The sequence below is a fragment of the Phacochoerus africanus genome, chromosome 12 (assembly GCF_016906955.1).
Source record: "Phacochoerus africanus isolate WHEZ1 chromosome 12, ROS_Pafr_v1, whole genome shotgun sequence".
Classification (NCBI taxonomy): domain Eukaryota; kingdom Metazoa; phylum Chordata; class Mammalia; order Artiodactyla; family Suidae; genus Phacochoerus; species Phacochoerus africanus.
Window position 1 is genome coordinate 23,120,788 of NC_062555.1, and position 26,507 is coordinate 23,147,294.

The 26,507-nt window shown below is 42.3% G+C and overlaps 1 protein-coding gene across 5 annotated transcripts in view; it reads left to right on the top strand.

Moving 5' to 3' along the window:
• The window catches only part of EFCAB2 (EF-hand calcium binding domain 2), a 95,195-nt gene that overhangs the window by 6,536 nt on the left and 62,152 nt on the right, over positions 1 to 26,507 (top strand). The window lies entirely within an intron of this gene.

A 26,507-nucleotide genomic window follows, 5' to 3' on the forward strand; every position in this document is an offset into this window, starting at 1 on the left:
TGTCATGGCTCTGTGGTTAGCGAGCCCGGCTAGTATCCACAAGGACACAGGTTCAATCCCTGGCCTCACTCAGTGGGTTAAGGATCCAGTGTTGCCATAAGCTGTGGTGTAGGTCGCAGACGTGGCTCAGATCTGGCGTTGCTGTGGCTGTGGTGTAGGCTGGCGGCTACAGCTCCAGTTAGACCCCTAGCCTGGGAACCTCCATATGCCGCAGGTGCGGCCCTAAAAAGCCAAAAAAACAAAAACAACAAAAAAACAAAACCCAACAAAACAAAAAACAACAACAACAAAAAAGGGAGTTCCCCTAGTGATACAGAGGAAACGAATCTGACTAGGAACCATGAGGTTGCAGCTTCAATCTCTGGCCTCGATCAGTGGTTTAAGGATCCAGCCTTGCCGAGAGCTGTGGTGTAGGTCACAGGTGGGGCTCATATCCTGTGTGGCTGTGGCTGTGGTGTAGACTGGCAGCTGTGGCTCCGATTTGAGTGCTAGCCTGGGAACCTCCAGGTGCCTCGGTGTGGCCCTAAAAAGCCAAAAAAAAAAAAAATTAAAAAAAATTGTCATTGTTTTTTGGACAGCAATTTGGAAATTTTTATTAAAATTATTTATAAATTTGGAGATACGGATAAAATCTACTTGTGCAACAAATAGGGATACAAAGTGAATTGTAGACATTGTAGAATGCTTTTTTCTTCACCCACATCTCAACGCCACAACAGGGTTGTAGTACAAGAACAGCGGCTTACAACTGAAAGATGTGTAAGATGCAAACTGTATTTAGGGAGGAATTCTCAGAGGAATCTGGCATGTCCAGCTACAGCAAACTTTAAACACACCCTGTTTTGAATCAAATCGACATAAAGCTGATGACCTCGATCACTTCCTTATCTGATGCCTCGTGTGTGGCTTTCAACAAAAAATCACAAGGCAGCTAAAAGGCAAGAAAAACAACCTGAAGGGAAAGCAAGCATCAGAACCAGACTGAGATATAGGATACAAAGTTTGCAATTATTAAATAAAGCATTTTTTTTTCTTTTTAGGGCCACATCTGTGGCATATGGACGTTCCCAGGCTAGGGATCAAATCTGAGCTACAGCTGCTGGTCTACACCACAGCTACAGCTACACCAGATCCAAGCCTCGTCTGTGACCTACGCCACAGCTCACGGCAATGCTAGATCCCCTACCCACTGAGCGAGGCCAGGAATTGAACCTGCATCCTCGTGGATACTAGTTGGATTTGTTAATGCTGAGCCACGATGGGCACTCCAGATAAAGAATTTAAGATTAATGACTGGAGTTCCCGTCGTGGCTCAGTGGTTAATGAATCCGACTAGGAACCATGAGGTTGCAGGTTCAATCCCTGGCCTCGCTCAGTGGGTTGAAGAGCCCGTGTTGCTGTGAGCTGTGCTGTAGGTCGAAGACGCGGCTCGGATCCCACGTGGCTGTGGCTCTGGCATCGGCCAGCAGCAACAGCTCCGATTCGACCCCTAGCCTGGGAACCTCCATGTGCCGCGGGCCCTAGAAAAGACAAAAAGACAAGAAAACAAAACAAAACAAAGAGCTATGACTAATATGTTAAGGGCTCTAATGGAAAAAATAGGCAGCATGCAAGAACAGATGGATATTGTAAGCCTGGAGATGAAAACTCTAAGGAAGAAAGGGAAATGACCAAAGGCACGTTACGGAGATGAAGAATGCCTTTGACGGTCCCATCCAGACCCAAGGTGGCTGAGGAAAGAATCATTGAGCCTGAAGATGTCAATAGAAACCTCCCAAACAAAAAGTGCAGAGAGGAAAAAAAGAAAAACAAAAATGAAAACCAGAGCATCTAAGAACTGGAAATTTTTTTCAAGATTTAAAATTCAAAAAGAGAGGAAAAAAAAAAAAAGGTGTTCCCATCGTGGCTCAGTGGTTAACAAATCTGACTAGGAACCATGAGGTTTCGGGTTCGATCCCTGCCCTTGCTCAGTGGGTTAAGGATCCGGCGTTGCCGTGAGCTGTGGTGTAGGTTGCAGATGCGGTTCGGATCCCGCGTTGCTGTGGCTGTGGTGTAGGCCAGCAGCTACAGCTCCGATTCGACCCCTAGCCTGGGAACCTCCATATGCGCGGGTAAATGGCCCTAAAAAGACAAAAGACCAAAAAAAAAAAAAAAATTTCACATAATTGGAATTACCTGAAGGAAAGGAATCAACGAATGGAGCACAAGAAATATTTGAAGTAATCTCAAGAATTTTCCAAAATTAATGGCAGAGACCAAACTAGATCCCAGAAGCTAAGCAAACACCATCAGGATAAATACCAAAAAGCTATGCCTAGGTAGGTTATATTCAAACTGCAGAAAACCAAAGGTAGCATGAAAATCCTGAAAGAAGCCAGAAAAAAACACAGGCTAGGCTACCTAGGCTTCTTGTCAGAAATCACGTAAACCAGGAGTTAGTGGACTTAAATGTTTTAAGTCTTGAAAAACAGGGAAAGCAATGCCACCAAGGTCACATAGCTGGGTGCTGAAGCAAGGACTCATGGTCAAGTCTGACTCTAGAGCCAACGTTCTTAGCCGCTATACCCCACAGAGAAGTCAAGTGGAATTTTACATAAAAGGAAGGAAAAATTCGCCCATGATCTCATTATCTAGAGCAGTAGTTCTCAGACTTCAGTATATCACCTGGCTGGCTAGTTAAACCCTAGGTGGCTGGGCACCTGGCTCAGAATTTGGGGGCAGTGCGGGGTGTGAGGAGGGGCTAAGAATCTGCATTTGTAGCAAGTTAACACAGGATGAAGATGTTATTAAAAACCATTGCTGTAGAATCTAGAGTAAAGTTTGCCATTTTTTTCTCCAGGCCGCTGCAGTGGCAACACTGGATATTTAATCTGCTGCACCACAAGGGAACTCCTAAATTTTGCTATTTTATTTTATTTTACTTCATTTTTTTTTGTCTTTTTGACACTGAACCCATGGCACATAGAAGTTCCCAGGCTAGGGGCTGAATAGGAGCTGTAGCTGCCAGTCTACGCCACAGCCACAGCATCTCAGCATCTGAGCTGCATCTGTGACCTACACTGCAGCTTGCAGCAATGCTGGATCCTTAACCCACTGAGTGAGGCTGGGAATCGAACCCACTGAGGATCCTTATCTTCCTGGGATCGAACCCACTGAGTCACAACAGGCACTCCAAAGTTTGCCATTTTAATATATTTTCTTATGGTTTTTTTTCTAGGCAGATTTATATTTTGTTTTGTTATAGATTTGAAATTACATTGTATATAGTTTTATGTCCACCTTTTCTGCTTACTATCATAAGCACTTTTTCCTGTCATATTTCTGAAAAACATTATTTTTAATAGCTACATTGATTATATTTATGAAATGCGTTTAAGCTTTCCCTGACTGTTGGATATTTACATCATTTCCAGATTTTCTGTGCTATAAATAATGCCACAATGAATATTCAGTGAATGTCTTGTGTTAAGAATCTTGTGGAGTTCCCTAATAGCACAGTGGGTTAAGGATCTGGCCTTGTCACTGCTGTGGCTTGGGTTCCTGGCTATGGGCTTGGCTGAAAAACAATAACAAAAGAATGTTTTGGAGTTCCCGTTGTGGCACAGTGGTTAATGAATCCGACTAGGAACCATGAGGTTTCGGGTTCGATCCCTGGCCTCACTCAGTGGATTAAGGATCCAGCGTTGCCCTGAGCTGTGGTGTAGGTCGCAGACAGACGCGGATGGGATCCCGAGTTGCTGTTGCTCTGGCGTAGGCCGGTGGCTACAGCTCCGATTTGACCCCTAGCCTGGGAACCTGTATATGCCGCAGGAGCAGCCCTAGAAAAGGCCAAAAAAGACAAAAAAAAAAAAGTTTTGACACAGCTTTGATCCCCACCTTCCACTCCCTTTGGAAAAATGATTTCATTTAATCTCATATCTGTTGGTTTTTACTAGTTATATACTAGTTATTAAACAATATTATTATTATTATTTTTTGTCTTTTTAGGGCCGCACCTGCGACACATGGAGCTTCCCAGGCTAGGGGTCAAATCGGAGTCGTAGCCGCCAGCCCACACCAGAGCCAGAGCAATGCAGGATCTGAGCCACATCTGCAACCCACACCACAGCTCATGGCAATGCCGATCCCCAACCCACTGAGCGAGGCCAGGGATCAAAACCCTTGTCCTCATGGATACTAGTCAGGTTCGTTAACTGCTGAGCCACAACGGGAACTCCTAAAACATCATTTAATTTCTAAATTCTATGAGTATCTTGTTGTGATCCTTTTGTACTAATTGCATTCATTTCTTTTAAAAAGTGTAATTAATGAAAGATACGTAGATACCTATCTGAGCTTCTGATCAGAGTAAGACACACATTTGCTTATGTTTATTTCTACTGTTATAGTAGAAACTCCGTGAGGTCAGAGACTATTTCACTTACTGCTAAATCCGTGGGATTTAGAACAATCATAGAATGTAGTAGTCACACTGTAAATATTTATTGAAGGAATAAATGAACCAGGAATAACACATTGAGTAAAGAAGTTTAATGCCACCCTGTATGGTCTTATTTTGAGTAAATGTATTTTTCTGTTAACCTTCTAAAAATTTTGAAAATAGGAGTTCCTGTCGTGGCTCAACGGAAACGAATCCCATCATGAGCCATGAAGTGTGGGTTCAATCCCTGGCATCACTCAGTGGGTTAAGGATCTGTCATTGCCATGAGCTATGGTGTAGGTCGCAGACACAGTTCAGATCCTGTGTTGCTGTGGCTCTGGTGTAGGCCGGCAGCTACAGCTCCGATTAGACCCCTAGCCTGGGGACTTCCATATGCTGCAGGTGCAACCTCAAAAAGCAAAAAAAGAGAATTAAAAATATTGAAAATATCTTAGAGTACCTTCATTGCATTTGCGTAGGTGCTTAGATTGGAAATTACATATTTAATCCAACCTCATCATTTAAAAAGCTGGAATGGCACTTCCACTTCAACATGATGATTGAGTGCAAATGTTTATTTTTACCCTTCCTGAAACCCCACTAGAATGACAGTAAGGGAATTTTTAAAAAGGCGTAGACTGACAAAGAGAATAGGAGAGGACTTATTAGTGGTTTGTTAAAACAACATTAGGAGAGGAGATAATAAATTATTAAATGGATGGATGAATGGCGACTAACTTCGCAAAACCAAAGAAAATAAAAGTAAGCCTATAGAGGAGGGAGCCAAAAGGAAACAAACCACGCAGAGCTGTAAAACCTTGGAAAGGCTTGAGAGTGGAGGCAGGAGCCATCTCTGAAGGCCTGTGTATGGAGTGAGGCTAAATATAGGAGGTTTGGATCAAAGTCATAAGGCACACAGTTGGCTCTCTCATCCCCTGGAGTAACAGGTGCTAACTTCCCTTCCACCCATGCAGAAGACTGCAGGATCACTTTATTTTTATTTATTTGTTTTTTGTCTTTTCTAGGGCCGCACTTGAGGCATATGGAGGTTTTCAGGCTAGGGGTCCAATTGGAGCTACAGCTGCCGGCCTACACCACAGCCACAGCAACACCAGATCTGAGCCACATCTTCGACCTTAACGCCGGATCCTTAACCCACTGAGCGAGGCCAGGGGTTGAACCCTCAACCTCATGGTTCCTAGTTGGATTCATTAACCACTGTGCCACGACGGGAATTCCCATTATGATTATTATTATTACTAACTTTGATACAATAGCTGAAATATTAACATTTGTGCTCAATGTAATATTATCACATACATTAAATACTTCTGTGTAGGACCCAAGATAATAAACCGGGAAAGTGGTAGTATGTCTAATAGGATGTCAAAGAGATGGGGATTTGAAATTCTCTTAATTAAGGTCTTCGTGGTGTTCCCTTCGTGGCTCAGCAGTTAATAAACCCAGCTAGGATCCATGAGGATGCAGGTTTGATCCCTGGCCTTGCTCATTGGGTTAAGGATCCGGCCTTGCTGTGAGCTGTGGTGTAGGTTGCAGACGCGGCTCGGATCTGTGTTGCTGTGGCTGTGGCGTAGGCTGGCAGCTACAGCTCTGATCTGACCCCTAGCCTGAGAACCTCCATATACCTCGGGTGCGGCTCTAAAAAAGCTAAATAAATAAATAAAAATTAAGGTCTTCATTAGTAACGAGGACGAGAAGATATGTACCTCTCTTTGGTTAGTAGATGTGCATTGGTAACTACGTTATAGTATAAGCACTAAAATCTTCAAAAGAAGAGTGAAAGGAATTTAGAGATTAAAAAACTTCAGGTGAAATCAGTAAATGAAATTTCATAGAAACTGTGCAATATAATGAAATGAGAGGGAAACTTTCAAATGTGACCTCAGTTTCAGTGATTTTCTCTCCATTATACTTCAGGTGCCCACTTCCAGGGCCAAAGCGTATACTGCATCATCTAGAATTGTTCCAGTTCTGAGATCTTAAATTCAGATATTTTATTCTTCGACTACCTTATCATACTGGATATGTAGATCAGATATTTTATTCTTCGACTACCTTATCATACTGGATATGTATATATATATATTTTTTTTTTGTCTTTTTGCTATTTCTTTTTTTTTTTGTCTTTTGTCTTTTTTGTTGTCGTTGTTGTTGCTATTTCTTGGGCCGCTCCCGCGACATATGGAGATTCCCAGGCTAGGGGTTGAATCGGAGCTGTAGCCACCGGCCTACGCCAGAGCCACAGCAACTCGGGATCCAAGCCACGTCTGCGACCTACACCACAGCTCACGGCAACGCCGGATCCTTAACCCACTGAGCAAGGGCAGGGACCGAACCCGCAACCTCATGGTTCCTAGTCGGATTCGTTAACCACTGTGCCACGACGGGAACTCCTGGATATGTATATTTTTTGATCATGCCTGCAGCATGCAGGAATTCCCAGGCCAGGTATTTGACCCATGCCACCACAGTAACCTGAGCCACAGCAGTGACAATGCTGGATCCTTAACCACTAGGCCACCAGGGAATTCCCAGCACTAACTATTTTAAAAAATAATTTTGTAAAATGATTTTTTGAAATAATTTCAAGTTTACAGGAAAATTAGAATAGTATAGAGAATTCCTACACTCCATTTACCCAAATTCACTAATTTCAACATTTTGCCACATTTTTATCACTCTCTCATATATAGTACACATATATAACATTTCTATTATGTATGATTTTTTCCTTCTTTAAAGTTTGTTGAAGTATAGTTGATTTACAATGTTGTGATCATTTCTGCTTTACATTTTGTTTATGGTTTCCGTTGCGATACCCAAGCTTGTGAGTTTGACTAGGTCCCATTTATTTATTTTTAATTCTGTTGCCTTGGGAGACTGACCTAAGAAAACATTGGTATGATTTGTGTCAGAGAATGTTTTGTCTGTGATCTCTTCTAGGAGTTTTATGGTGTCACGTCTTATGTTTTAGGTCTTTAAGCCATTTCGAGTTTATTTTTGTGTATGGCTAAAGGATGTGTTCTAGCTTCACCAATTTACATGCAGCTGTCCAACTAACACCATTTGCTGAAGAGACTGTCTTTACCCCATTGTATATTCTTGCCTCCCTTCTGGAAGATTAATTGACCGTGGGTGTGGGTGTTTATTTCTGGGCTCTCTGTTCGACTCCAGTGGTCCATATGTCTGGTTTTGTGCCAACACCATGCTATTGTTTGCTTGGTTCTTTCTTTTTTGGCTGCCCCACAGGACAGGTAGTTCCTGAGCCAAGGATCAGATCCCAGCTGTAGTTGTAACCTATGCTGCAGCTGTGGCCACACTGGATCCTTTAACCCACTGTGCCAGGCTGGGAATTGAGCTTGTCCTAGTGCTGCAGAGATGCTGCTGATCCTAATACCACACTGTTTTGATTACTGTAGCTTTGTGGTATTATCTGAAGTCTGGGAGGGCTGTGCCTCCTACTTTGTTCTTTTTCTTCAGGATTGCTTTGATAATTCTTGGTCTTTTATGGTTCCATATAAATTTTAGGATTATTTGTTTTACTTTTATGAAAAATGTCATGGGCAATTTGATAGGGATTGCATTAAATCTGTAGATAGCTTTGGGTAGTATGGCCATTTTAATTTTTTTTTCTTTTTATGGCTGCACTTGCAGCATTTAGAAGTTTCTAGGCTAGGGATGGAATAGGAGCTTCAACTGAGGCCTGTGCCACAGCCATAGCAACCCCAGATCCAAGCCGCATCTACACCACAGCTTGCGGCAACTTCAGATACCTAACCCACTGAGCAAGGCCAGGGATTGTACCTGCATCCTCATGGAGACTATGTCAGGTTCTTAACCCACTGAGCCACAACAGGAACTCCTGAAACACTTAAATTAGGAAGATAATACAGTTCAGTTTATTTTATTTATTTATTTATTTAGGGCCACACCCCAGCAATACGAAAGTTCCCAGGCTAGGGGTCGAATCAGAGCTAGGGTTTGAATAAGAGCCACAGTTGCCGGCCTACACCATAGCCACAGCAAACTGCGTCTGTGACCTACACTGCAGCTCATGGCAACCCTGGATCCTTACCCCACTGATCAAGGTCAGGGATCAAACCTGCATCCTCATGGATACTAGTCCAGTTCATCCACTGAGCCATAATGCGAACTCCCTGGAATGCATTTCTTTACCTCCTTTGTTGTGTGTTTTATTATTTTTATTTATTATTTTATTTTTTTGTCTTTTTGCCTTTTTCTAGGGCCGCTCCCACGGCATATGGAGGTTCCCAGGCTAGGGGTCTCATCGGAGCTGTAGCCACCGGCCTACGCCAGAGCCACAGCAACGCGGGATCCGAGCCGCGTCTGCAACCTACACCACAGCTCACGGCAACGCTGGATCCTTAACCCACTGAGCAAGGCCAGGGATAGAACCCGCCACCTCATGGTTTCCCTCATGGTTCCTAGTCGGATTCGTTAACCACTGCGCCATGACGGGAACTCCTTTGTTGTGTGTTTTAAACAGTTCTCATGGTAAGGATTCCTCCTGGGGCCTGTTGTTTTGTCTTAGTTTCTGTAGGCGGAGTTTTGAGTACCTAGTTAAATATTTAAATGTCTATAAAGACAGCTTTAGAAAAAAACTTAGCTATGCTATTTGTTTAAAAATTTCTCTGTTTTTTAAGGCAGTTTGACATATATTTTGGTTAAGATAGCTCCCTCTGTATTTATTATCATTAATTTATTCTTTTGAAACTAAAGGTAGGGAGTTACCATCGTGGTGCAGTGGTTAACGAATCCAACTAGGAACCATGAGGTTGCAGGTTCCATCCCTGGCCTTGCTCAGTGGGTTAAGGATCCAGCGTTGCCATGAGCTGTGGTATAGGTCGAAGATACGTCTCGGATCCCGAGTAGCTGTGGCTGTGGTGTAGGCCAGCAGCTACAGCTCCAATTAGACCCCTAGCCTGGGAACCTCCGTATGCCATGGGTGCAGCCCTAGAAAAGGCAAAAAGACCAAAAAAAAAGAAACTAAATGTAAATTTGTTTTGACTTTTCTCTTTGTATGGTTTGATTTTAGCATTGTATAATAGATAATTTTTAGCCCTAGCATTTACACTGCTAAAAAAAAATATTTAATGTCAAATTGTTAGCTTTGGTAGTGCCTAATATGGGAAGAAGGAAAAAAGGAATTACTGAATAATGATATAACTTGCCTCTGAGATCTCACTGATAAAAGGCATTTTATTATATTTATATATTAATTTATATATGTATATAATTTATAAATTTATTTATATGTAGTTACATTTACTTTATAATAAGGAAATCTGCTATGTGCTTTTGTGGCCTTTTTTTTTTTAGGGCTGCACTTGAGGCATATGGAGGTTCCCAGGCTAGGGGTTGAATTGGAGCTACTTGCCCGCCTACGCCTACGCCACAGCCACAGCCACACCAGATCCTGAGAGCTGCATCTGCGACCTACACCACAGCTCATGGCAATGCCGGATCCTTACCACTGATCAAGGCCAGGGATCGAACCCACAACCTCATGGTTCTTAGTCGGATCTGTTTCTAATGCACCACAATGGGAACTCCCAGGTAGTAGTTTTTAGAACAACTTTGTTATAGTAAGATAGTCCTGGGAGTTCCTGTCGTGGTTCAGTGGTTAGCGAATCCGACTAGGAACCATGAGGTTGAAGGTTCGATCCCTGGCCTCACTCAGTGGGTTAAGGATCCATGAGCTGTGGTGTAGGTTGCAGATGCGGCTCAGATCCCGAGTTGCTGTGGCTCTGGTATAGGCGGGGGGCAGCTACAGCTCCGATTAGACCCCTAGCCTGGGAACCTCTTGTGCAGTGGGTGTGGCCCTAGAAAGACAAAAAGACCAAAAAAAAAAAAAAAAAGGGGTTACAGAGGTGATAATTGGTGGATCTGATCTCTACACCCAGGTAGCCTGGTGCTAGAGTCTGTAATTTTATCCATTATAACTGTGCTGCTACCTAGCAATGGTGGCAAATCTTTTCCACAGTAAGATGTTAATAATCTTTTTTTATTACCTAAAGCCCATACTTTATTCAGATTTTCTTGATTTTTACCTAATGCCTTTTTCTGTTCCAGTTTCCCGTCGGGCATAGTCCATTACATTTCGTTTGTCATGTGTCCTTATACTCCTCGTGGCTGTAAAAGTTTCTCAGACTTTGCTTGTTTTTGATATTTGATATCAAAACTTTGCCAGTGTTGAGGATTAATGGTCCATAGTTTTATAAAATGTGTCTCTGTTGGAATATGTTTGATGTTTTTCTCATGATTAGACCCGGCTTATGGAATTTGCGGAGAAAGACTGCAGAGGTACCATTTTCCTCACAGCATATCAAGGGTATGTGGCATCAATATATTCTATGTCACTGGTGATGTCTACCCGCAGTACCTGAGTTGCGTAGTGTTTGTTAGGCTTCTTTGCTGTACAGTTACTCTTTTTTCCGTCCCTTTCCTGCTGTACTATTTGGTAGAAAGTTACTGTGCACAGCCCATACTCAACACGTGGGGAGTTATGCTCTGTGTTCTCGAGGGCAGAAAATCTACAGAAATTATTTGGCATTCTTCTGCACAGGATACTTTTCTATTTATTTATTTTTTATTTTTTTCGACTTTTCAGGGGCGCACCAGTGACCCAGGCTAGGGGTCCAATTGGAGCTGTACCTGCCAGTTTACACCACAGCTCACAGCAACGCCAGATCCTTAACCCACTGAGCGAGGCCAGGGATCGAATCTGCATCCTCATGGATGCTACTCAGATTCGTTTCTGCTGAGCCACAATGGGAACACCTCTCCTCTTTATTTGTTTACTCAGTCATTCATTTATGTCAGTATAGACTCATGGATATTTATTTTTTACTTTGGGTTATAGTCCAGTTCTACTTTATTTTTTTGCTCAAATTCTTCCAGCTTTGGCCATTGGGAGTTCTTTCAGTTGGCTCCTGTGTCCCTTTGATAATAGGCCCATCAATGTCAGTGTTTTTTTTTTTTTTTTTTTAATTAAAAAAATTAAAAAAATTTAAATCACTTTCATACTTTCTGGCAACAGGATACTTTGGGCTCCTCTTTATACTTCTTGCCCCCATCCTAATATCATCCATTTTTGCGAAGAGCCCTGGTTCCTTTTATTGAAGAATGGTATTAGAAACCAAGATCTGGAAATGAATCCGACTAGGAACCGTGAGGTTGCGGATTCGATCCCTGGCCTTAGCTCAGTGGCTTAAGGATCCAGCCTTGCCATGAGCTGTGGTGTAGGTCGCAGACATGGCTCAGATCTGATGTTGCTGTGGCTGTGGTATCGGCAGGCAGCTGTAGCTCCAGTTTGACCCCTAGCCTGGGAACCTCCTATGCCGCAGGTGCGGCCCTAAAAAGCAAAAAAAAAAAAAAAAAAGGAAACCAAGGATCTAGGTTCTAGGTGTGTTCACTGCTATAGAGGTGTTGTTGCTTTTAGGTGCTCCCTGCTGACTGAGCAAGGAAATGTATGTATTCACACTAACACGTGTTTATACACACATTCATAAAACTTTGGAGTTTTGCTGTGCCGCAGCGGGTTAAGGATCCGGCTTATCTTTTTGGCATTTCTGGTTTAATCCCAGCACCGTGCAGTGGGTTAAGGACCCAGCATTGTCGTAGCTGTGGTGTTGGTCACAAAGCTCGAATTCTCTCCCTGGCCCAGAAACTTCCATATGCCGTGAGTGTGGCTGAAAAAGGAGAAAAAAAAAAGAACCAAGATTTATGTGTATAACCATCAGTATCAATATGAAGCTGAACATGAGTTCCTAGTGCTATCTCCAGTTCTAATCCATTATCATATGGGTCCCTCTAACCTCCTACTGTGGTTTATCAGCAATTTTCCACTCTGTCAGTGAGCAACTTGGCTCCCACTGTACACTGTCCATTTACTTTAGTGTTCGGTTCCAGCATACACGTAGAGCAGTCTCAGAACTCTTAACTCATGCCCCATGGGAAACAGCTGCATCCACTAGGGGACAGTGCTTATGTGCCATTGCTCCTGTCTTTAGTCTTAAAGAGCCCACTCGTGTCTAAAGTTATGCAGGTCACCATCCTTCCTCCACCCTTTCCTTCAGTGAGAGTGTTTCATACATTTATAACACAATTCCTTAGGTCTCAATCTGCATCCCATCCTGGGAATGCCTCTACCTCCTAAATGATTTGCTTTTTAATTGGCGTACCTTAAGGTTCCTGCTTTGTGTTATATAAAGTTCTGTGACTTTGGACAAATGCGACATCATATATCCACTGTTAAAATATCCTACAGGATAGTTTCACCTCCCTAAAAACCTTCCATCACTTATTCAAGCATCGCCTCCTTTCTTTCAGACCCTTGACAACTGATCTCTTTCCTGCTTCTATAGTTTTGATTTTCCAAAATGTCACGTTATTGGAATAATGATAAGACTGTGTTCTTAGTAATATGTAGCTAGTAGCAGGCAGGTCTTGTTTGATCGCATATGTAGTTAGTAATAGGCATGGCTTATGCTATTACCTGCTGTTTTAAACTTTTATATTAATGCTGCGGATTTTTAGAAAATCATGTAAGTCTTATCATTTAGTTAAAATCAGTAAATGAGTATTTTTTTTTTTTTTTGGTCACTCTGGTGTTTATAGTGCAGAAAGTAAAAAAAGCTGTTAAAATTGACTTTCTGGGAGCTCCTGCCATGGTGCAATGGGTTAAGAATCTGACATCTGACTGTAGTGGCTTAGGTTGCTGCAGAGGTGTGGGTTCAATCCCCAGCCTGGTGCAGTGGATTAAAGGATGTGGCATTGCTGCAGATGTGGCATAGGTCACACTGGTGGTTCAGATTCGATCCCTGGCCGGGGAACTCCCATGTGCTTCAGGTGTGGCCATAAAAAAAAAAAAAAATTGACTTTCTGGACCAACTAATTTAAGGAAAAAGAGGCAGTTGGATTTTATAAAAGGCCCTTTACATTTTGTGACTGTGTGTGTTTTAAACCACACCAAAAACCAGAAAGAGAAATAGCTGATGGGAACTGAAAACTGCAATAAACTTTCTTTCAAACCATAAACTGCACTTGAGAGACATCTTTTTATAGACATGCCTGTGACTGCACTGTTTTTAGGCTTGATGACCTTTTATCATCAAGGAAAACTTTTCTGAAAATTTGTAGAAACTGTTTACAGTAACCTTACAAACTATGACAAGACCTTCCCAGCTCATTTTAATGCTAAGCTGGACCATATTTCCCTTGAAGTGTGGACAATAGCACAGTGGAGCACCATTCAGTATATATTTAATGAGTAAAAGTTTTTATACTACTTCCAAAATAATTTTTCAAACCTTGAATTCTTTGTTTTCTTTTTTTTTTTGTCTTTTGTCTTTTCTAGGGTTGTAGCTGAGGTATATGGAGGTTCCCAGCTAGGGGTCTAATCGGAGCTATAGCCGCCGGCCTACACCACAGCCACAGCAACACTGGATCCTTATCCCACTGAGTGAGGCCAGGAATTGAACCCGCAACCTCATGGTTCCTAGTCGAATTCATTTCCAGTGCACTACAACGGGAACTCCATGGAAGGTTATTGATTAGGGTTTCAACCTACTGTCTGGAAATGAATCTAGGTGGCTTTTATCTCAGCCCTCTGGGCTTTTGGTTCTATTGTCTGCATCATCGTTACTTTTATGAGAGATGGCGAATGTTTTCAGGTAATCAGTTTTCTAATCTGTTTTCTATCAATAAAATTTTGGGGAGGCAAAGACTTTTTCATTTTTTACTGTTTCCTTTCAGTCCAAGCTGGAAGTATTTCTTTTTTCTTTTTTTTTTGTCTTTTTGCCTTTTCTTGAGCTGTTCCCATGGCATATGGAGGTTCCCAGTCTAGGGGTCTAATTGGAGCTGTAGCCACCAGCTTATGCCAGAGCCACAGCAATGCAGGATCTGAGCCGCGTCTGTGACCCACACTACAGCTCACCACAACGCCGGATCCTCAACCCACTGAGCAAGGCCAGGGATCAAACCCGCAACCTCATGGTTCCTGGTTGGATTCACTAACCACTGCGCCACAATGGGAACTCTGAAGCTGGAAGTATGTCTGCAAATATAATTCTCTTAAAATCTTCATGAGTCTCCTATGAATCTGATTGCCCATTAGATAAAAGCCACATAGGAGTTCCTTGGTGGCTCAGTGGGTTAAGGATACAGCATTGCCACTGCTGTGGCTTGGGTCACAACTGTGGCACAGGTTTGTTTGTTTTGTCTTTTTGCCATTTCTTGGCCTGCTCCCACAGCATATGGAGGTTCCCAAGGCTAGGGGTCGAATCTGAGCTGTAGCTGCTGGCCTACACCAGAGGCACAGCAACTCGGGATCCAAGCCGCGTCTGTGACCTACTCCACAGCTCACGGCAACGCCAGATCCTTAACCCACTGAGCAAGGCCAGGGATCGAACCTGCAACCTCATGGTTCCTAGTCAGATTCATTAACCACTGCGCCAGGACAGGATCTCCAGTGTTGCGCAGGTTTGATCCATGGCTTTGGAACTTCTCATGCTGAAGGTGTGGCCAAAAAAAAGCACCACATCCACAAATTTGAGATAAGATGCCATTTTTTACCTTGGCCTTCTGCTGAGACCACTGAGAGAAATTAAGCTCTTTTTGAAGCCCTGTTCTTGGATTGAAAGGGTCTGTGAGACACCTTCAGACTCTTTAGAGGTTGTTTTGCTAGCTGGAGTGGTGCCCTGAAACACCATATTCGATCTTTCTGAGGCCTCAACAAAGGATTTTACAGCCACATATTTTGTTTCATGCCAGACTGTGTTTTCTTGGCAGTGCCCCAAATTTGATCTTTGCCCAGAAGCCATTTCTTATCTTAAGGGCAAGAGGGAATAGGGGTGAGGGGGTGAGAGAGAGCATGAGGGACACAGAGAGGGAGAAGAAGAGAGAGGGAGAGAGGAAGGGAGAGGGAGAGACTAAGATAAAAGCCTGATAATGGAAATGACGTAGCAGTACTTCTGCAGTGTTCTGTTGGTCACATGACCATCCCTGATGTAATGTGAAACGGAAGCATACCTATGTGTGAAAATCAAGAGGGAGTCATCTGGAGCTTGTTTACCGTGTTCTTGCCTTTAAGAATTTCATAGTGTAGTGAACATTTATTAGTGCCTACAGGTTCTAAGCCATGAGGTAGATAGCCACGTGTTCACTTGGTGTTTACAGTCCTAAAAGGAACTGCTACCCCTAATTGAAGCTTAAAAAGATCAAGTAAGTTGTTCAAGAATTCAGCAGAGAACATAGATTTTGAACCTAAGTTTGAGAAAAAAGATTTGGGAGGCCTTAGGTAAAAGAGCAGATAAATAGTCCATAGGACTGTTGCCTTCATATTTAAATATGAATTTTCTTTTTTTTTTTTGTCTTTTTTTTGCCATTTCTAGGGCCGCTCCCGCGGCATATGGAGGTTCCCAGGCTACGGGTCTAATCGGAGCTGTAGCCACCAGCCTTTGCCAGAGCCACAGCAATGCGGGATCTGAGCCATGTCTGCGACCTACACCACAGCTCACAGCAACGCTGGATCCTTAACCCACTGAGCAAGGCCAGGGATCGAACCCGCAACCTCATGGTTCCTGGTCAGATTTGTTAACTGCTGCGCCACAACAGGAACTCCTAAATATGAATTTTCTTCAGTATACTTACATTCACAGTAGCCGTTTGACTTTCATTTATGTGGACAGCTCTGATCAGTCATCTTTTCTTGTATTCCCTTCTTCATATAGCTCTGACCTTCTTTACCTGTCCTTTCTCATCCTTTTGACTTCTCATCACTTTCCTTGAAGTCCTTTGGAACCGCAGACTTATTCTAAAGTAAATAGACTTTTTATAGAACATCCTTCACGTCTATTTTACTTAAATTAACCTTGGCTCTTTTTTTTCTTCCTGGAATACTACTTCTTTGGGGGCCATCTTGAATTGAGGGCTATTCATTCTCCCATATCTTTTTGTCTTCGAGTAGTAAGTTGAATCAGCCCACTTCCAATTCCAAATTATCGATCTTCTTTCTTTGAAATTGGTTCCATCTTATTCACCTTCTTTCTTTGTTATTGTCATTTATCAGTTCTCTCTCTAGTTCGCTCTTTGTTGATCAAAGCTCCCAGGCTAGGGGTCCAATCAGAGCTGCAGTTGCCAGCCTACACCACAGCAACTTGAGACTCGAGCCCCATCTGCGACCTATACCACAGCTCACGGCAATGCCGGATCCTTAACCCATAAGCGAGGCGAGGGATTGAACCACAACCTCGTGGTTCTTAGTCAGATTCGTTTCTGTAGCACCACGACGGGAACTTCCTGAAGGTGTAAGATTGTAGGCAATAAAAACCTTTACCTTCAGATTTCTGTCTTGACTCATTTCTTCCTTTTTGCCCACATTCTCAAATCTCTAAATATTTCTCTTAGTTGTGCCATTCTTTCAATTGTGTTTTCTCTTTTTCTTTGCTAAAATCGCAAAAGAAACAGAGATACCTAAAGCCAGGTTTCAAACAGTTCAAGAAATATCACTTGTCATTTTCTTCATTTGCTGTCTCACCCTTACAGTCCGGCCTTCACTCCATTACCTGTGTCTTCTCCAAGGTCATCTTTCATTCATCGTTCATTGAATGTTATTTGGGAGCATGACCTTTGTTAGATTTTGATTTGAAATGAAACCACCTGTGATCTGAGAAAGGGATCTAAAGAAAAAGGGAGAATTGGCCAGTGATGGAGAAATCAGACTAGCCTGTTTAAGAACCAGTGGCATGAGCAAATGGTCCACAGGCAGTTGTAATTCAACAGACCCTCCATCTGTGGATGGATGAAAGTTCTGATAGAGAATTGGTTCCAGTTTGGATAGGTTGAGTTGAGGAGGTGGGGTATATAGTAGAGATATAGGGCCGTCTCTTGGGTGAGAAAGGCCTTAGAATTAGACAAATCGATTGGGTAGTTAGTCCACACCATGAAGTGTTAAGACCCCGAGAGTGTGTACTTAATGCATTAAATTAGTGAAATGTTTTGGTTATAATTCATATGTTTGTAGTTTTTTATATCTTGGAAACAAATTTTTCTACTGTAGGAATGACAAGCATATCATGAAAAGTTTAGTTTATCATGATGTATTAAAATTTAAAATTACTTAAAGAGGGAGTTCCTGTCGTGGCTTGAACTTATCCTTTTAGATTCTTTTCCGAAACTGCATTGTAGTACAGTTTTGTTTTTTTTTTAATATTTTGAGTTACTTTTTAAGGAAGAGAAAAAAATTGACAAAAGTTAATATAAAGGATATAGTTTTTAAAAGCACAGGTAAGAATTAGTATCAAGGAGTTCCCGTTGGTGGTGCAGCGGAAATGAATCTGACTAGTATCCATGAGGATGCGGGTTCAATCCCTGGCCTTGCTCGGTGGGTTGGGGATCTGGCATTGCCGTGAGCTGTGGTGCGGGTTGCAGGCACGGCTCAGATCCCACGTTGCTGTGGCTGTGGTGTAGGCTGGCAGCTGTAGCTTCGATTTGACCCTAACCTGGGAACTCTTCCATATGCTATGGGTGCAGCCCTAAAAAGGAAAAAAAAAAATTAATATTTAATAAATACCTATAAGAATGCATGGAAAGTGGAGAAGACACAATTGAAGAGTGTCCCTGTTTGTTGACACTCCTAAAAATATTTCTGAGATTCTTATTTTATCAAAATGAATACACCTTTCATCAGCACACAATATATTTAAAAATATACAAGATAGTCTGACTTATATTGCAATTCTATTACAAAATGTGCTTGTTAAAAAAATAAAATAAAATAAAATAAAATAAAAGGAGTTCCTGTAGTGGCTCAGTGGTTAAAGAATCCGATTAGGAACCATGAGGTTGCGGGTTTGATCCCTGGCCTCCCTTGCTGTGAGCTGTTCCCAGGCTAGGGGTCAAGTCAGAGCTACAGCTGCTGCCCTACACCACAGCCACAGCAATTCAGGGATTCATGCCTTGTGTATGACCTACACCATAGCTCATGGAAACGCTGGATCCTTAACCCAATGATCAAGGACAGGGCTCAAACTTGTGTCCTCATGGATCCTAGTCGGGTTGTTACCAATGAGCCACGAGGGGAACCCCAAGGGTTAGGTTTAAATGAGACTTTGTATATTCTTTCCTCCTTTGTTGTTAGATTAATTGACCATAGATGCTTGGGTTTAATTCTGGGATTTCTCTCTTGTTCCATTGATCTATATTTCTGTTTTTGTGCCAGTACCATACTATTTTGATGACTGTAGCTTTATATTATATTCTGAAGTCAGGGATCCTGATTCCTTCACTCCATTTTTCTTTCTTAGGATTGCTTTGGTTATTGGGGGTCTTTGGTATTTCTATACAAAGGAAAAACAATTTTTTTTTTATCTAGTTCTGTGAAACATGCCATTGGTAATTTGATAGAGATTTCATTGAATCTGTAAATTGCCTTTGGTAGTATACTCATTTTGACAGTATTGATTCTACCAATCCAAGAACATGGTATATCTTTCTATCTGTTTGTATTATCTTTGATTTCTTTCATTGGCATCTTATAGTTTTCAGAATACAGGCTTCTGAAGTTCCGATCGTGGCTCAGCAGTTAATGAACCCGACTAGCATCCATGAGGATGTGGAATCAATCCCTGGCCTGGCTCAGTGGCTTAAGGATCCAGTGTTGCCATGAGCTGTGGTGTAGGTCACAGATGCACCTCAAATCTGGTTGTTGCTGTGGCTGCGGTGTAGGCCGACAGCTGTAGCTCTGATTCCACCACTAGCCTGGGAACCTCCATATGCCTCGGGTGAGGCCCTAAAAAGCAAAAAAAAAAAAAAAAGAGAGAGAGAGAGAAAGAAAAAAAGAAAAAAAAGGGGGGATTTCCAATGTGAGAATCTGTATGAGAAAGTGTTAAGAAATGACATTTTTGGAATTCCCATAGTGACTCAGTGGTTCACAAACCCAACTGGGAACCATGAGGTTGCGGGTTTGATCTCTGGCCTCGCTCAGTGGGTTAAGGATCTGGTGTTGCCGTGAGCTGTGGTGTAGGTCACAGACACGGCTCGGATCCCACATGCTGGCCTATACCACAGTGGCTGTGGTATAGGCCAGCAGCTGTAGCTCCAATTGGACCCCTAGCCTGGCAACCTCCATATGCAGCAGGTGCAGCCCTAAAAAAGACAAAAAAAAAAGAAAGAAAGAAATGACATTTTTGTGATAGATAAGGGCTCAGTTTGTAAAGGATTTGTGTACCTGATTAAGAAGGATGAATTTTTTTTTTTTTTGAAAGACCTTGGGGGTTCCCATTGTGGCTCAACAGGTTAGAAACCTGACTAGTATCCATGAGGATGTGGGTTCAGTCCCTGGCCTCGCTCAGTGCGTTAAGGATCTGGCATTGCCGTGAGCTGTGGTGTAGGTCGCAGATGCGGCTTGCATTCTGCGTTGCTGTGGCTGTGGTGTGCACCGGCAGCTGCAGCTCCATTTTGACCCCTAGCCTGAGAACTTTCATATATTGTGGGTGTGGCCCTAAAAAAAAGAAAAAAAAAGAAAGAAAAGAAAGACCCTGGGAACCTTGGAAGATTTTTTTTTTTTCTTTTTTAAGTAGTGCCTGTGGCATGTGGAAGTTCTTGGGCCAGTGAGCAAAGCTGCACCACAGCTGTCATCAGAGCCACAGCAGTGACAATGCCAGATCCTTAACATGCTGAGCCACAAGGGAACGCCCCATTGAAAGATTTTAAACGAGAGAGTCATATGAGCAAATTTTTGTATTAGAAAGATTATCCTAGCAAACTGTGGGCTGTGGTTGTAGGTTGGAATGGAAATGGAGGGAAAGGAGACTAAAGGCAAAAAGACAGAAGTGTCTGCGTTCATCCTGGCCAGAGGTGATGCGGGTCTAAACCCAAGCAGTGGCAGTGGAAATGGAAGGAGAGAGACCGATTTCAAAAGAATTCAGTTTCAGTAAGCAAACTCAAAAGGCGTTGATGGGCAAACAGAACTGGGAGAATGAGTTGCTAAAAGCTGGATTCGTTGGGATGATGCATTTGGAGGAAAGTGATCAGAGAATCAGTAGAAAACAGCACTGAGAAGGAGTAGCAGGTGGTATGTCCCTGGGGAATGAAACTTAATGGTTAAGTTGTGTGTGTGTGTGTGTGTGTGTGTGTTCCTGGGCCAGGGATCACACCCATGCCACAGCAGTGACAGCACCGGATCCTTAACCCGCTAGGCCACCAGGGAGCTCCAGGAGAAGCAGTTTTTCACATGAGGATAAACAAGGAAGCAATCAGTTAAGCCCAGAATGTAGAACATTTTGTAAGATGTTGAATAGCCTACTCTCTTCAACAAGCTAATTTTAGAGGGGAATAGGAGACTAGGCAAGGATGAAGAACTGTTTGAATTTAACGGGGATCAAAAAATTTTAAAGCCAAAGGTAGTACATACACTTTAATTACAGTTTAGCTTGGAAAAATAGCTATTAAAAGACATTATGGTACAATTTGAGAACTTTCACATCGAATAGATACTAGATGATCTTAGTGAATTTTTGTTCATTTTTAATGATGTCATAATTATATTGATGTTATGTAGGAGATGCATGTTGAAGAATTTGGGGATGAATAATTGTAATGTCTGCAGTTTGCTTAGAGACAGAAGAAAAAAATGGCAAAATACTAGAAATAGTTTATTTGTTATTATTATTATTATTTTTTGCTTTTTAGGGCTGCACCCCCGGCATATGGAGGTTCCCAGTCTAGGGGTGGAATCGGAGCTACAGCTGCTGGCCTACACCACAGACACAGCAACGCGGGATCCGAACCACGTCTGTGACCCACACCAGAGCTCATGGCAGGGCCAGATCCTTAACCCACTGAGTGAGGCCAGGGATCGAACCCACAACCTCATGGTTCCTAGTTGGCTTCGTTTCCGCTGTGCCACGACAGGAACTCCATATTAACAATAGTTTAATACAGGTACAGAGTTGGGTATAGAGTTGTTTACAATACTAAGCTTTCAATTTCAGATTCAAACTTCAATTTGCCATTCACTCAGCAACTATTTATATAGCATTTACATTGTATTAGCTGTTATAAATTATCTCGAGGTGATTTAACATATATGGGAGACGTGTGTGTGTGTGTGTGTGTGTGTGTGTGTGTGTTGTATGAAAATCCTACACTGTTTTATACAGGCACTTGAGCAGCCTCGCATTTTGGTATCCGAGGGTCTTGGAACCAGTCTCCCTGTGGATAGTGAGGGATGAGTTTTTTTAGTTCCTGATTGGATTTTTAAATATGAGCTCCTCAACTTTTTTTTTTGTCTTTTTGCCATTTCTTGGGCCGCTCCTGCGGCATATGGAGGTTCCCGGGCTAGGGGTCGAATTGGAGATGTAGCTGCCAGCCTACACCAGAGCCACAGCAACGCGGGATCTGAGCCGCGTCTGCGACCTACACCACAGCTCACGGCAACGCCGGAACCTTGACCCACTGAGCAAGGCCAGGGATCGAACCCGCAAGCTCATGGTTCCTAGTCGGATTCGTTAACCACTGTGCCACGACGGGAACTCCTGAGCTCCTCAATTTTTGATAGTTTATTACTAATGAGAAACTTTGTGTAAAAACATAAAAGTGGTTTTCTCAACCACTAAAAAATTTAAAACAGTTGAAATTATAATTTCAAAAACTCATCCCTTTTTACTCAACTGTAGTGGATTTACAGTATTATATTAGTTTCAGGTATATAGCAGAGTGATTCAGTGTTTACAGGGTATATTCCATTTAAAGTTATCACAAGAGTTCCCATTGTGCCTCAGCGATAATGAACCCAACTGGTATCCATGAGGATGTGGGTTCGATCCTGGCCTTGCTCAGTGGGTTAAAGGATCCAGTGTTGCTGTGAGTTGTGTAGGTCGAAGATTTGGCTCTGATCTGGTGTTACTGTGGCTGTGGTGAAGGCCAGCGGCTACAGCTCTGATTTGATCTCTAGCCTGGGAACTTGCATATACTGTACCTTTGGCCCTAAAAAAAAAAAAAAAATACAACCATAAAGTTATTACAAAATAATGGCACATTTCCCTGTGCTGTCTAATAAAACTCTGTTGCTTATTTATTTTGTACCTAGTAGTTTGTGTCTCTTAATCCCATACCCCTGTCTTACCCTTCCTGCCTCCCCTCTCCCCAGTGGTAACCACTGGTTTGTTCTCTAGTGGTTATGAGTCTCTTTCTGTCAAAAACTCATCCTTTAATTGACAGATATAATTTAGAAAATTTTGTGATATAATGCAAATGGTTTTTTAAGCCAGCTGAATTTTCTCATATTAGTTACTTAAAAATAATGGTGAAGGAGTTCCCATCATGGCTCAGCCATTAACGAACCCGACTAGTATCCATGGGGATTCGGGTTCTATCCCTGGCCTCACTTAGTGGGTTAAGGATCTGGCGTTGCCATGAACTGTGGTGTAGGTCGCAGACACAGCTTGGACCTGGCATTGCTATGACTGTGGTATAGGCCGGCAGCTGCAGCTATAGCTCCGGTTGGACCTCTAGCTTGGGAACCTCTCTATATGCCGTGAGTGCAGCCCTAAAAAGGCCAAAAAAATTTTTTTGAAATAATGGTGAAGATTTAATTTATATAACATGTGTGTGTTAGAGCCTTGTAGCAACTTGGCTGCTACTAAAAGGGCACATCAGCTGCAAAGGGATAGAATTGGCCAAGTCAATATATATGCAGATAAGGATTTGGGGCTCTTTCTTAGAGTCACGGGCCCCTTCAATCCCAACTGGTCACACACTGTTGCATACAATGTTCCTTGGGCATGTGGAACAAGCTACTCTGGTAGCTCCATGGGTTGGTTTCTTGTCCTTGGTGAGCAGTGGTGCATTTGAGTTCTGTCTTCTGAAATAGGAGCCCCGGAGGTAGATCACCTCATGGAAATATAGAGCAGTGGGTACCTGATACCGTTTGTTATGCTTGCCACCTGTGTAGACCACGGGGCATGCCACCAAGTCCCATACTGCTTTGGCCCTCCTTTTAGGAAGCCCTGGAATAGATGCTTTCAACTCCCCAACCTCAATCCAGCATTGAGAGATGAAAGGATAATTAATTTGAGATGTTGCTTGTAATCCGTCCAGTGGGTGAGGATTTCTGAGTTAGGGAATTTCCAAATATCAGGTAAAGCATCGTTTATTCCTGACACATGACAATTGGAAAAAGGAGATTCTGTGATCAAGTAAATTTGGAAAATGCTTCATTAAAATTAATACTTTTCTTGGGAGTTCCTGCTGTGGTGGTGCAGTGGGTTAAGAATTTGACTGCAGAGGCTCAGGTTGGGTTCAGTCCCCAGCCTGGCACAGTAGGTTAAAAGATCTGGTGTCACAGCTGTGCCTCAGATTCAGGCCTTGACTGGGGACCTTGCATATGCTGCAGGTGTGACCATTAAAAATAATAATAAATAAATTTTTAAAAATTAACACATTTCTGGGAGTTCCCATCGTGGCACAGTGGTTAACGAATCCAACTAGGAACCATGAGGTTGCGGGTTCAATCCCTGGCCTTGCTCAGTGGGTTAAGGATCCCGCGTTGCCACGGCCTGTGGTGTATGTCACAGATGTGGCTCGGATCCCGCATTGCTGTGGCTGTGATGTAGGCCGGCGGCTACAGCTCCAATTAGACCCCTAGCCTGGGAACCTCCATATGCCGAGGCAGCAAGACCAAGAAAAGGCAAAAAGACAAAAAAAAAATTATTTACTATAGAACATCCCAAAGACTTTAATATACTAATATGCATTGTACATCCCCAAGAGAACAAAATACACAGTTTCCCATGCATTTTTGTTTACTGAAGCCTTTTATCGAGAAGCACCTTGAGGAACAAGTGTGAAACAAAACACATTTTAGGAGTTCCCATCGTGGCGCAGCGGAAACAAATCCGACTAAGAACCGTGAGGTTTCAAGTTCGATCCCTGGCCTTACTCAGTGGGTTAAGGATCCGGCCTTGCTGTGAGCTGTGATGTAGGTTGCAGAGGCAGCTTGGATCTGGCGTTGCTGTGGCTGTGGTGTAGGCCAGCAGTTGTAGCTCAGATTGGACCCCTAGCCTGGGAACCTCCACATGCCGCAGGTGCGGCCTTAAAAAGACAAAAGACAAAAACGAACAAACAAAAAAACCCCCACACATTTTAGAAAATTTAGAAAATATTGATAAGAGGTTATTTAAAGCTAGTAACTATTCTTAATATTAAAACGTAGGCATAGGAATGGAAGAATACTGCTTTAGATTTATTAGTAATAGTTATTTTAGAACACAAGTCAGCCTTATGTTTACTGTAAAAGACTAGTATTCAAATCTATAGAATAATCTTCCAAAAAAGCAAGAATTATCATCATTTTATGATTTAAATTTGTTTTGGTAGTTCTAACCACTGTCATATGTCATGAAGGAGAAATTAATACTTTTTGGAAAGACACAAAAATGTGTTATAGGAAAATACAAAATAATCAATTGAAAAGGGATTGTAACTACAAGTTTCAGGAAATTGATGGATATAAGATTGATAGCAAATTTTTATTTATTTATTTGTTTTTATTTTTTATTTTTTGTTTTTTTTAGGGCCACACCTGGGGCTTATGGACATTCCCAGGCCAGGGGTTGAATCGGAGCTATAGCTCCCAGCCTACACCACAGCCACAGCAATGCCAAACAAGCTGCGTCTGCAGTCTATACCACAGCTCATGGCAACACTGGATCCTTAACACACTGAGTGAGGCCAGGGATCAAACTTGCAACCTCATGGTCTAGTCAGATTCGTTTCCACTGAGCCACAATGGGAACTCCAAGATCAATATCAATTTTTTTTTTTGGCTTTTTGCTATTTCTTGGGCCGCTCCCGCGGCATATGGAGGTTCCCAGGCTAGGGGTCCAATCGGAGCTGTAGCCACTAGCCTACGCCAGAGCCACAGCAACGCGGGATCCGAGCCGCGTCTGCAACCTACACCACAGCTCACGGCAACGCCGGATCGTTAACCCACTGAGCAATGGCAGGGACCGAACCCGAAACCTCATGGTTCCTAGTCGGATTCGTTAACCACTGCGCCACGACAGGAACTCCCAATATCAAATTTTTAAAAATCAGTATTTACCTCAACTTCAAGAAATTCCAAGATTTCTGAAAAGATTCCTTCACAATATCTATAAAATCCATGAAATACTGAGACATAATCTTAGAGAATCATATGTGACGTATGAGGAAAACCATAATATATCAACATTGAATTTAGAGATATAAAAGAGCTATATATCTAATATATATCTTTTAAATGTAAAAACTATTAATTCATTAATTTTTACATTTTGGGCCACACCTGCAGCATGTGGAATTTCCCAGACTGGAGACTGAATCTGCGCCACAGCAGCAATCTGAGCCATCGCACTAAGAGCGCCATAAGCTACTGTGCCACCAGGAACTCCCGAAAATTATTTTAAAATGTTAATTCTTTCTCAGTGTGTAGCCTCATTGCAATAGCAGAAAAACTCCCAAGAGTGTTTTATTTGGAATTTCTAAATTTTATTTGGATTTCTAGATTTCCTTTGGGAAGAATACACTAGTGAGAATATTAATGAGCATTCCTAAAAGGAAGCCCAATTACAGTGGTCACAAGTGAAATAGGGTAGCAGTGACCTAAGAGGAGAAATGCAATTCAGAATGGAATCGGTGGACTAGATGATCAATAGAAGTAGGCTCTATCACGTAGACATAACACATTATAAAGTAGGAGGAAATAATTCAAGTGCGTATTAGTAAACTAGAAATGACTAAAATAAGATCGGAAATTAATCTCTTGCTTTGAATCATGGCAAAATACATTTAAGATGGACTAAAGGGTAAATATTTAAATTGTAGAAGAAAATAGAATTGAGTATTCACCCAACCTGTAGAAAAAGGATGGTTTTGGTGCTGTTTTCAAAGGATACGTTTCTAAACTTAAAAAGGATGAGAAGAGGAGTTCCCGTCGTGGCGCAGTGGTTAACGAATCTGACTAGGAACCATGAGGTTGCTGGTTTGGTCCCTGCCCTTGCTC